Raw genomic sequence first — 12,195 nt, 5'->3', positions numbered from 1 at the left:
CTCTGATTTTTGCTCTTATAACATGACTAATGCAGAAATAGGATTAATGTTATATATATATATATATATAACCTATATCAGATTACCTGCTGTCTAGGGGAGGGGGGAGGGAGGGGAGGGAGGGAGAAAAATCTGAAATTGGAAAGCTTGTATAAACAAAAGTTGAGAACTATCTTTACATGTAACGGGAAAAAAATAAAATACTTCATTAATTAAAAAAAAAAAGAAAACAGGTGTTTGAAGAATTAAATCCTTATGAGTCCAGGTCAATACTACCATCACAAATTATATAGATATAGATATAGGTATAGGTATAGATACACAGGTATGTGTGTGTATGCACACATATGTGTATATGTATATATACATACATATAATATCTATATTTTCATATATGAAATAAATTCTTATTCAATTAAATTCTTTAACTATATTCTTATTTAATTCTCATCTAATAGTACATACATACAAATATACATATATGGTAGTGGGAGTATATGTATATGTGTGTGTATGTGTTGTTCAGTCATTTCAGTAGTGTCTGACTGCATGACCTCGTTTAGGATTTTCTTGGCAAAGATACTAAAGTAATATATGTTTATATATAAATATATATAAGTATGTATGTATGTATGTTTATATAGATAGGCACATAAAATTTCCTCTGGGGCCTTCTGTATGCTCTGGGTCTGCTTTCAGAAATCTCTCAACTCTAAATTTGAAGTAAAGCCTCTCTATCCAATAGACCTTTCCTCAGGTTGTTTTCCCTCCACCTATGCTAATTTAACATCGTGAACTCTTTCTTACCTCTCCACAATTGCATTTGCCCTAAGAGAATCACAATTCCTTTTGTTCTATTAAGGCAGTGCTTTAAAAAAAAAAGTCCATTCTAATAGACTACACCCTACTGAGTTGAGCTACTGGATGAAATAAAAGTTGAATGTCAGTAACTATAAACAGTCATAACACTTTGTGAAAATCCTCCATAAAAGCAACTAACTTTATAAAATGTGGGAGCTGGACTCTATATCACTGGACTGCTGATTTTTCTTTTTTTTTTAAATCTCTAATCCATCCAATTGATTTTTTAAATTGTGATTTTTTTTGAAGTTTTGGGGTTTGGAAAGATTTTTTTGTCAATTTGTTTTTGCCTATTAAAGCTATAAATGTTGTTGAACAAAGATTTTTTCTTCAGCACTACTCAGGCCTGGCTGTGATTCGGTCACACTGGTACCAGTAGATGTCAGGTCCATGTTGGGGTCAAAGTCTGAAAATAGAACACTGAAGGGTAGGCTGAATATTGACTTGCCAGGAGGCAGACTGTAGCTGGGAATGCAGTCCTCCTAGAAAGACATTATTGCACAATGAAGCTTTTGCCAGTTTTCTTCATTCAATACTATCTTGTATTTAGAGGCTCTGTAACCCATTCTGCAATAAGGAATAGAGACTGCCCCAGTGCTGGCATTGTGTAAGCCTCCCCAAAAGACAGAGAGGTGGCTTTTTTGCACATTTATTTTTTCACAGTATCCTCCCATGGCTTTTCTTAGAGAGTTTATTAGCATTAATAACTGCAAGCACTGCTGCAGCCTTTTAGGGTATTAGACCAAACCTGAAAATTAATGCAATACCTCATCACAATTCATTAATCAAGCTCAGGCTGGATTTAACAGCAGATTATTAAAGACACAAAATTATACCCACAAAAAAGGGGGGCAAACCTAGCTCCCGGAGGGTCAGATGTAATGCAAATGGTTTTGCATAAAATCACAAACTTGCTATTAAATTAAAAAACAGGAAAAGAATTACATCCACTGCTTATCTTCAGGGTTTTTTTTTTCTAAAAGGGGATGTTACACTAATTTATTTCTTTACTACTCCTGGTTACAGAGTGAGAGACCAAAGGTTAAATAAACTAGGTCTTCTAATGTTTAGTTAAGCAACTTATACTAACATATCTTGACTCAGGTGAAGAAATTAATGAAATTACTACTATAACTCAACTATTCATGGAAAACCATGGATGCTTTTAGCTATCAGCTCACACCTTTTTGGCTTGTTAGTTTTGGGGTTTTAAACATAATACTGAAACACTTATACCCATCATAGGGTTTTAGACTCACTATTGCTCACAGCACTCAGCAAAGTAGAACTCGGAATTCTTTCCCAATAAATTTCCTAATCTTTCACCTCTACAGTGAGTGTTTGCTTATGATAAAAAAAAGTTTAATCCTCCTGGGAGGTGGGGGTTGAAGGAGGTAAATGTTGTTTCTAATTTTTCTTTCTACTCAGAGAATTTAGGCAGAGCACTGGGGACCCCCAAAGACTCATAAATTTCTGGAAAGCTCCAAATAATGGCCAGTCTGGTTGACATTACCAGTGGTTCCAAAAAGAAGTTAACAGTTTAAAAGAAAAAGACAAATTGATCCCATAGCAAAGCAGAGAAAAATAAAAGAGACAAATATTAAGGACTTCAGTCTTTTGGGCACTGTTGTTTAATATTCCTGAATGGTTGTAATAATATTTCTCTATGCTTTTATAAAAAAAAAAGTAGCTGTATCACTATAAAAATTGATTTTGTTTTGTTTTGGGGTTTTTTGTTTTTCCAGAGACCATGCAAAATTTCTGTCCCTATTTTTACTTTGTTTATATCAATACTGTCTGTTTCAGACTATACATTCCCAATTATGCAAGCTCTGAACCTGTATTCATTGGAACTCAATAATTTGTCTTTCAGGAGTCCCTAGGATATTTGATATTCCATGTAGTACCTAAAGAATCACAAAAGCTCTTTCAAATGGATCTGTGATCTCACCAATTCAGGAGTTCCTTCCAGTGATACAGATAGCAGCCCATCCATGCCTGCCTTTCTTGTGTAATTCCTAGGCATATCCTCCCAAGAGTTTGCCACAGAGGGGCTCAAGGCCTCTCTCAAGTTTCAAGGCCATCCAGTATAAAATAGATTTTAATGTGAGACTATGAGTATAGGACCAGAAGCAGATTGTATTAAAATATACAAGTCAAACTAGATAAATACATCAACAGACGGTTAGCCACTAGGCAATTAATTTTTTGGCTATGCTGATCCATGAAACAGATAAAAATATAAAACAAGCCTCAGTCCTTCACTCCCCACCTCCTCCAACTCCATAATGACAACAGCCATAACAGAAAAGAGGGCAGAGGTTAGTGTTGGTGAGTAAAATGCAACAAAGGTAAACTGAGGCACATTTTTACAAGCAAGATAATGGTTTATTAACAGTGATACATAGAGCTGTTAATAAAGTGGGTCAGACTGGCCCCCTCAGTCAGATCAGTGACCCTGAAGGGGGTAGGAGGGATGGACCCTCTTTATTGCAGATGCAGGAAAGGAGGAATTCTGGGTTGTCAGGGAGATGTTACAGTTAGCTACAGCTGGGAAAGGTAGGTTAATCCTTCAGGTGTGGCTGATCATGCCCTCTCTAACAATTATGGAATGTTAATTGCTTTATGGGATTCAACTGCCTCTTGTAATCATGACTAGAAAATCAGAACCACCTAAATCAGGACCACCCAGTTAGTTGTCCCCTTGGGGGAAATCAAACCATCCCTAACTTCATAATCAGAGACAGGGGCAAAAGAAATATCTTTTGGGGAGAGGCTCAGCCTAAATTGGCTTTTGTTTACAGGCTAAAAAAAAGAAAGAAATCCCAAGTTAAACTGCTTGGGGGTTGGGGGTACAGACAACAAAACAGATGTCCCAGGAGCTAGTTGCATGAGGTATAGCACCATTCCCTTTCAATCATGCCTTTATGCTAATTCAAACTAGGATAGACTGCATTTTTAGGTTAACTGAGAGATGGAGCTTGACAAAATGGGGAATGGGATCAATTACATAGTAGAATCAATTATGAAATGATATGGCATAATTTTAATTTCCTCTGTACTGAGAATCACAAAGCACTTAGAGAATCTATGAACATTAATTTGATTATTGATGAAGGTAATGGCATAGTTGGAAACAGTGCAGTGAACTACCATCCACAAAGTTCTCTAGACAGATCTAGAAAATGCATCATACCAAATTCTAGTGAGGAATCCAGAAAAGGTTACAGTAGGTTGTTTGTCCAGCCCAGCTTAACCTAGGAAGCTAGATGGGGGAGGGGGGTGGAAGGTTCAGAAACTGGTAACTATTTGGGCCAGGAGTACAACTGAGAAGGACTGTAGCACCCTGGGAGAGGTTGTGCACCAAAGAAAGAGGAGGTCCCAGAATCATACAGAGACATCCCCAGACCTATATCAGGGCACTGCAGTGAGGATGGATGCTAACAGATAGCTTGGTTACCCAATACTAAGTTCCAGTTCATAGACCCAGGGCAGGTTGAGAAGGAAGTAGGAAGGCCTTGAAGGTATACCAAGAAGGAAGTTCAGAATCCAGCAGCAGCAGCAATGGTATAATTTACATTCCAGGTATAGAATAGGGTCCCAATTAAAGTGTCTAGCCTGTCCACCAGGACAGGAATCCCAGACTAAATGGGGAAGGCTACAAATTCTGCCACTTTGAACAACAGAGCTTTCTAGCTGGCTTAAAGGAGATTAATCTAGCATCAATCTACTCTTGCTCACACACACACAAACCCAAGTCAGAAACCTGCAGAGTTCAGACCAGGGGGCAGCAATGATACTTGCCCTGGGTCTGACCACTTTGGGAACACTGAAAGCTTTCAGGTCCCCAGCTTGTCCCAGAGATCCCGGAAAAACAAAACATTCAATATCCCAAGAAAGCAGCAAAAGGACCAGCCCATATCTTTCCTCCAGAAATGAGGCAGAGCCTAACCCTAAAACCAAGCCCAAAGTCAGGAAGTAGGCAGGAAGAAAGGGCAAATGAAAAAAGAAGCCCACCATAATTGGCTATTATGTGGCAAGGAAGCTCAAGACACAAACACAAAAGAAGAGAATGATGACAAAACATCAAGTCTCAGAGAAAAACACAGCTTGGGAATAAATTCAATCAGAACTCCTAGAGGATATGAAGCAAGAGGGTTTTTTTAAGTTTTTAAATGTGTTTTTAATGGAATAAGAACACTTGAGGTGAAAAATTGAAAAGAAACAAGCACTATCGAAGAAAGAATTGGAATGGGAATGAACAGTTTAATATAAAAGGTACAAAACCAAGCAATAAACTCCTTGAAAATTAGAAAAGACTAAATAAAAGCAATGACTCTGCAAAGTCACAAAAAAATATTAAAACGAAATCAAAAGGTGAAAAAATGGAAGAAAATATGAGGCATCTCATAGCAAAAACAACTAACCTGGAAAAAAGATTAAGGAAAAAGAAGTTAAGAGTCATTGGGTATCTGACTGCCATCACCCAAAAAAAGAAGAGCCTAGATATCATATTTCCAAGAAACCTTAAAATTGTCCAGATCTCTTAGAACCAGAAGACAAAGTAGAAATTTTTTAAAATCCTGGTTATCCCCTGAAACTCCAAAATGAAATCTGCCATGATCATTATAGCCAAAATCTAGAGCTTCCAGGTCAAAGAAAAAAATGCTACAAGCAGCCAGAAAGAAAGAATCAAGTACTGAGGAACAGGAATGAAGATCACCCAGAATTTAGCAGCCACCACTCTAAAAGCACAAAAGAGTTGGAATAGGATATACCAGAAAACAAAGGATATAGGCCTACAGCCAAGAAAAACTTACCCTGTAAAACTAAATATAATGCTACCAGGACCAAATGGACCTTTAAAGAAGCAGGATTTCCAAGCATTTCTGATGAAAAAATCAGAGCTACAGAGAAACTCTGAAATTCAAATACAGGAGTAAAGAGAATCATAAAAAGGTAACTATAAATGTACAATGATAAAGGACTAAATACTATAAGCTGTGTACATTCAAATATGGGGAAATGATAACGTCTCCTCTGAACCCTATCATCATTGGGGTTCATATAGAAAGTCCAATTAGACAAAGCCTAGGAGTGATCCTGTTTTGTATTGATGATCTTAAGAAAAAAATGGAAAAAAAGGGGAATACACTAGGAAGGGGGGAAGGAAAGGAAGATTAGGAGAAATTATCTCACATAATCAAGGTGCACATATAGACATTCATACAAATAAGGAAATGAGAGGGAATAGATGACCCTTGAACTTCACTCACATCTGAACTGATCAAAAGAATACCCACAAACACATATCTGCATAATTGGGTATGGAAATCCATTTTACTCAACAGGGAAACAGAAGAAAAAGGAAATAGGAGGGATTAGTCCTAAGCAAAATAAACTCTAAAGATATACAAAAATGTTTATAATAGCAATTTTTGAGATGGAAAAAGTGGAATCTAAAGGGAGGAGCCCATAAATTGGGGAACAGATGAATGAGTTATGTTATATAAAGGTGATGGAATACCATTGAGCTGAACTTATCAGCACAATGATCAACCAGGATTCCAGAGGACTAAAAATGATACATGCTACCCACCTCCTTGATAGAAAGGTAAAGGATTCAGAATGTAGAATGAGACAATTTTTTTGGATATGACCAATGTGGAATTTGTTTTAATAAATGTTTGTAATAGGCATTGTTTTTCTTATTTTCTCAGTTGGGGGGGGATTGATCTGGGAGGGTAAAAAGGTGAAACTTGGCCAATTAAAACAAGTACAATATTTTAAAATTTAACTACTGAGGTTCTTGATTTTTAATCTTTATGCAATGACTAAACTTACAAGCTGATATAATATTGACCCATATCTATATTGACATTTTATCTTTAAATGAAAAGAAGGAAAGGAAAATGGGAAATAAAGGAAGTGGTAGAGGTGATTTTATTGAATACAAAGACCACAAATGCCATTGTGGGGAGGGAACTCTTATTTTTCTATGCAATATTCATAGTGAGCATAAACAAAACAACTAATGCACCAACATATGCTGCAAAGAATGAAACAGAGAAAATCTATGAAAAACTTGAGAAGATACTACAGGGTACTATGTACCCTGAAATTCAGTAACTTCAATTCAATGGTGGGTGAAAAAGGAGGACAGCAAAAAAAAAAAATTAGAAAACAATGAATTGGGGGAGGCAGCTAGGTGGAGCAGTGGATAGAGCACAGGCCCTGGATTCATGAGGACCTGAGTTCAAATCCAGCATCAGACACTTAACACTTACTAGCTGTGTGACCCTGGGCAAGTCACTTAACCCCAATTGCCCAGCAAAAAAAAAGAAAGAAAGAAAAAAAAAAAGAAAATAATGAATTGGGATCAAGAAGTGAAAGAGACTTTCAACAAGTAACCTTGTAGACTGCTCAGAATTCTCATGCTTATATATCATGAATTCACAGTGTCTGGCACATAGTAGGTACTTAATAAATATTTAGTTGAATTTTTTTTCTTTTTTTGCAGGGCAACTTGTCCAGGGTCACACAGCTAGTAAGTGTCAAGTGTCTGAGGCTGAATTTGAACTGAGCTCCTCCTGAATCCAGGGCCCGTGCTTTATCCACTGCACCACCTAGCTGCCCCCAAATTCTTTTAAAAATAGAGGCAAAAGGAACTTAAAGTTCTTGGGTATTAAATAGTAATGCACTAAAATGAATTGAGTATAATATTAAGAGAAAGGAAATATTTTAGAACAGTCAAATTTTGTTGACTATCTAGAGAAAAGGTAAGATTAGAAAAGTAAAGATGAAAAGAAGACACAATATGCAATTACAGCAACCTCAATATGAACTGTTTAAATAGGCTGTCAACTCTGACAAATGGGAAATGGATAAAAGTAGAAACATTGACTCTATCACCATTTTTAGAAAAGTTTAACCAATGCTAAATAGTCATCACAATGAAGGGGTCAAAGGAGACCAGAAATTATCTGTCAGGAAATATTTGACCTCTTCCCCAAATGGTAAGACATGACTGTCAAGAGAATCTCCAATTGAGAATATGAAACCATTTGCAAAATGACAACAGAAAATTATGAGTTGAATTGCCTCACAAAATAGTAAAAAAAAAAATCTGTCAAGAAGACCTCAGAACTTGGTGTAAGACATAACTAGGTCTTTTCATCCTGGGAATATTTGTCAGTGAAAATGATAGAAAGACAAAGAACAGATGAAACAGACCTACTGCTGATTCTATAGGAATATTTAAACTATCACCTAAGCCTCCACAGTATTAACCTGAAGTCAGGAAATGAAGTGGGCTAACCAAAGATGCACAGAGGAAATCCAAGATGAAGAAACACAATTTTAAAGGCACTAAAAGCTACATTTCCAAAAATCTACATAGCACAAAGAGAAGCAAGCTCTTCATGGTTCTCACCAGTGCCAAGAATTTGTTGCTTACAGTCGAGATAGGATTCCTTAATAATAGCAAGGCCCTCCAAATGTTCTATTCTGAGATAACATTGTACCAATCACACTACTCCATGGTTAGCCCCTTCTAAATGGAATCCTTAGTCATTCAACTGACATTAGTACAACCATCCACACTAAAAAACAAAAAACCAAAGGCAGGTAGAAAACATTCATGGCCCAGATTACAATAAACAGTGGAATGGCTAGCCCATTAAAGTAGTCCATTGGCACAAACATGTGCATGTATATGTATTTATATATATATATATATATATATATATATATATATATATATATATATACATATATATGTGTGTGTGTATGTATGTGTATATATGTATATTTTTTTAAATTAATAAAGTATTTTATTTTTTTCCGTTACATGTAAAGATAGTTCTCAACTTTTGTTTATACAAGCTTTACAATTTCAGATTTTTCTCCCTCCCTCCCCCCTCCCCTAAACAGCAGGTAATCTGATATAGGTTATATTATATATGTATATTTTTAAACTAAATGTGATTTCATCAGTGTAGGGAATATATGGTGACTAATTAACCTCCCTCCAATGCATCCACAATTGTTCTCCAACTTATACATTGCAAACTTGCCTGATCTACTGAGAGATTAAGCAGCTTGCCTAAAATCACACAGCCAGTAAATTTGATAGGTGGCGTTTTAATCTGAGTTGTCCTGACTTTTAGGCTAGCCCTCTCTCCAGTACACCAGACTGCAAAAATACATACATACATACACAAATACATACGTGCATACATGATTGATGAATACGTATACCTATGGGTGTATAGGACTTCCATTGCATACAGTATTAGAATTCACATTTAGGAAACTGCAGAGGTTTCAGCTATCCCTAGGTGCTTGTTGTTTCAAAGGCCTATCATTTGCATGATATTCTCTTAGTAATTATATATGGTTCTTCCTTATGAAATGCTACCAATGTCAGATGTGGTTCTTATTTGGGAGGCTCTACAACATTACAGGACTTAATGAAATTGTGTGCATATAAGAGCATCTGGAGGGACTCACTATGTATAAAGAATATGAATTACTTCCATTTGAATCTTCTATGACACTTGGTAAGCATACACCTTTTTCTTTCTTGTCTCTATTACTGATAATCAGAGGACTATTGAATAAAACTCTGTTGTATATGTCAAGAAATAGCATGTGATCTTAATATTTGTATGGGAGGCACCTTGTTGCATAAAAAGGTCAGTATCTCCTTTATTTTCGGTAGTGATATCCTCCAGGATTTTTTCTCTAACATCCAACTTTTCAACCATCTTGAGAAAACAATATCACGTCTAGCACAGATTTCCTTTTCCTTTCCATCTAGACAGTTAGATGGTGCAGTAGTTAGAATGCTGGGCTTGGAATTAGGGAGACCTGAGTTTAAATTTGGCCTCAGAGACCTACCAGATGTGTGATCCAAGACAAGTCATTTAAAATCTGTTTGCCACAGTTTCTTCATCTGTAAAATAAGAATAATTATAGCACCTACCTTACAGGGTTGTTATGAGTTTAACATATATAAAGTACTGTATAATACTTGAAGTGCTTTTCAAAGCTATGTAAAGCTAGCTATCATCGTTGTCATCATGATCATCATTATCATTATGTACTTAGTCTGGCTGTGTTGCCACCTATGATCAACTCAAAGAGTTTTTTAGTCTGGACCAAGGTCCTGGCTCCACATTTCTTCTCTTCTCTGCATAATTAGAAAGTTTTAAAATACATGTAATTAATATAATTCCTAAGTTTATGAGCTTCCAAGCTATTCTTTTATCCTCAGGTCAGAAAGGAGTTTCCCCAGCCAATTGAATTTGGTGTAATCGATTATTCCACTCCCTGCTCTCCCCCATGACACTCCTATAGAAAAATACAAACACATAATGTAATTAAACTGATATTTACTTAGAAAACCAGTGTTTAAAATACAAATAACCAATAAGCAAAATTTTAAATAGCAGACAAAAACTTAGTACTGAATCATGCCACCCATTGCAAGAAGCAATAAAACAGAAGGGAGAAATGGAGGGTGGAGTAAATGTACCACTGTTCTAGCAGTTTTTCCAAATAGTCATAATTCACTCACTCCCTATAGGAGTCTCTTAATAAGCCAAGCAGAAAGCCAGGAAAAGGGAAAGGATCCAGCTGCCACAAGACTTAGGATTCAATCTCCAGTGGTCTTCATCTGCTCCTGATGTTTGCTGCTGCCAGTCACTCTCTCCTATAGTCAGTCTGTCAATGAGTCACTATGTGCCAGGACTGTATGGGTGTATGTCTAGAAGGGATAAAAGCTGCTCCTATAGCAGAAAAACTCTATAATTCTAATGCTATGATAGCTTCTTATTTTCCTGAGCTAGGAAAAACTACAACTCCCAGAATCTTTAGTGATTCAGCCCCATTTACAAGACATCCAGGAAAGGCCTTTCCTTGTAGATGGGGTTCCTCTTAGCCAAAAGAGCCACCGCATTTTTGAGATACATAGTGGTAGAAGGCATCTGTGAGATGAGAGTAAAGGAGGAGGAAGAGGAGGATGAGAAGGAGGAAGAGGGGGAAAGAGGAAGATCTCAGTAAACGGCCTCAATTTTTTCAGTGAAATATGAGGCAAAGGTTCTCAGCTGAAAGGGCTGGGGGAGTAGGGTTATGGAGGGGTTTAGGAAGGATGAAAAAATTTAGAAGAGCAATAAGTGGGAAAATGTATCACTTGGGGAGGTATAAAAAGATTGTCTTGCAGGAGTAAGGGATACTTCAAGATTACATAACATAAATTTGTAGTGAATCTTCATGTAGTGAATATTTGGAATTAAATACATCTCTCTTAAAGTAGCCTGATTATATTATGTTTTGGAATTGCCATATCACTCTGTTGACTTATATTGAACCTCTAGTTCACTAAAACCTACAGATCTTTTTCAGAAGACCTGCTATTCGGTCCTACTTCTACTATCTACTATGCTGGAAAGACTTTGGAACCATGTGCACTTTACTAGGAACAACCTTTCAAGGTAGTGATGCTGCCCCATGAGATAAGAGGGTACACATGAGAGTTGTTAGAAGGTAAAATTGACAGGTATTGGCAACACGTTGGTTTGAGAGGGTGGTGAGAAGTCAAGAGTGAAGGATAGCACTTAGGTTGTAGGCTTGGGTGACTGGGAAGATGGTGGTAACTGCAACAGTAATAAGGAATTTTGAAAGGGAAGAGTGTTGAGGGAAGGGAGATATAAAGAGTCCAATTTTGGACAGGTTGAATTTAAGATGTCTACATGATCCAGTTGGCTATGTCCAATAGGCAAGTTGGAAATGAAAGACTGGAGGTTAACAGAGAGGTTCAGATTGGACAAAGAGATGTGAGAACCATCTACACAGAGATGATCATTTAATCCATGAAGACTGATGAGAGCACCAAGTGAAATCATATCCAGATGAAAGGGAAGGCAGTCCAGGACAGAGCCCAGTGGGATACTCATGGTTACCAGACACCCTGGATAAAGATCAAGATGCTGAGAAAGTGACCGTGGTGAGGTGCTCAGAGGCAGGTACTGACTTTTACCTTCCTTTGTATTTTCAGTGCTTAGTACAGTGCCTGGCCATAGTTTGGCCTCTTGATGGCTCAGAGTGGACGTAAATAGTAATTGTTTCTATTTTGGCCAGAAATCATGAGGGTCCCCCCCTTTATTTGTGTTTTTTTTTCTTTTTGATTAGGTGAAAGAGGCCATTCTTTGTCTCATTTCTTAGCTAGCCTTAATTGCTGAACGGGCATTGCCTCAGGTAAACTGAGACCTGTGAAAGGCCTTAGCTTAAAAAGGCCAAGGTCTCCCACTGAATCTGGAACCATCTCTAGTT

The sequence above is a fragment of the Dromiciops gliroides genome, chromosome 4 (assembly GCF_019393635.1).
Source record: "Dromiciops gliroides isolate mDroGli1 chromosome 4, mDroGli1.pri, whole genome shotgun sequence".
Classification (NCBI taxonomy): Eukaryota; Metazoa; Chordata; class Mammalia; order Microbiotheria; family Microbiotheriidae; genus Dromiciops; species Dromiciops gliroides.
Note: the sequence above shows the minus strand (reverse complement) of the source record.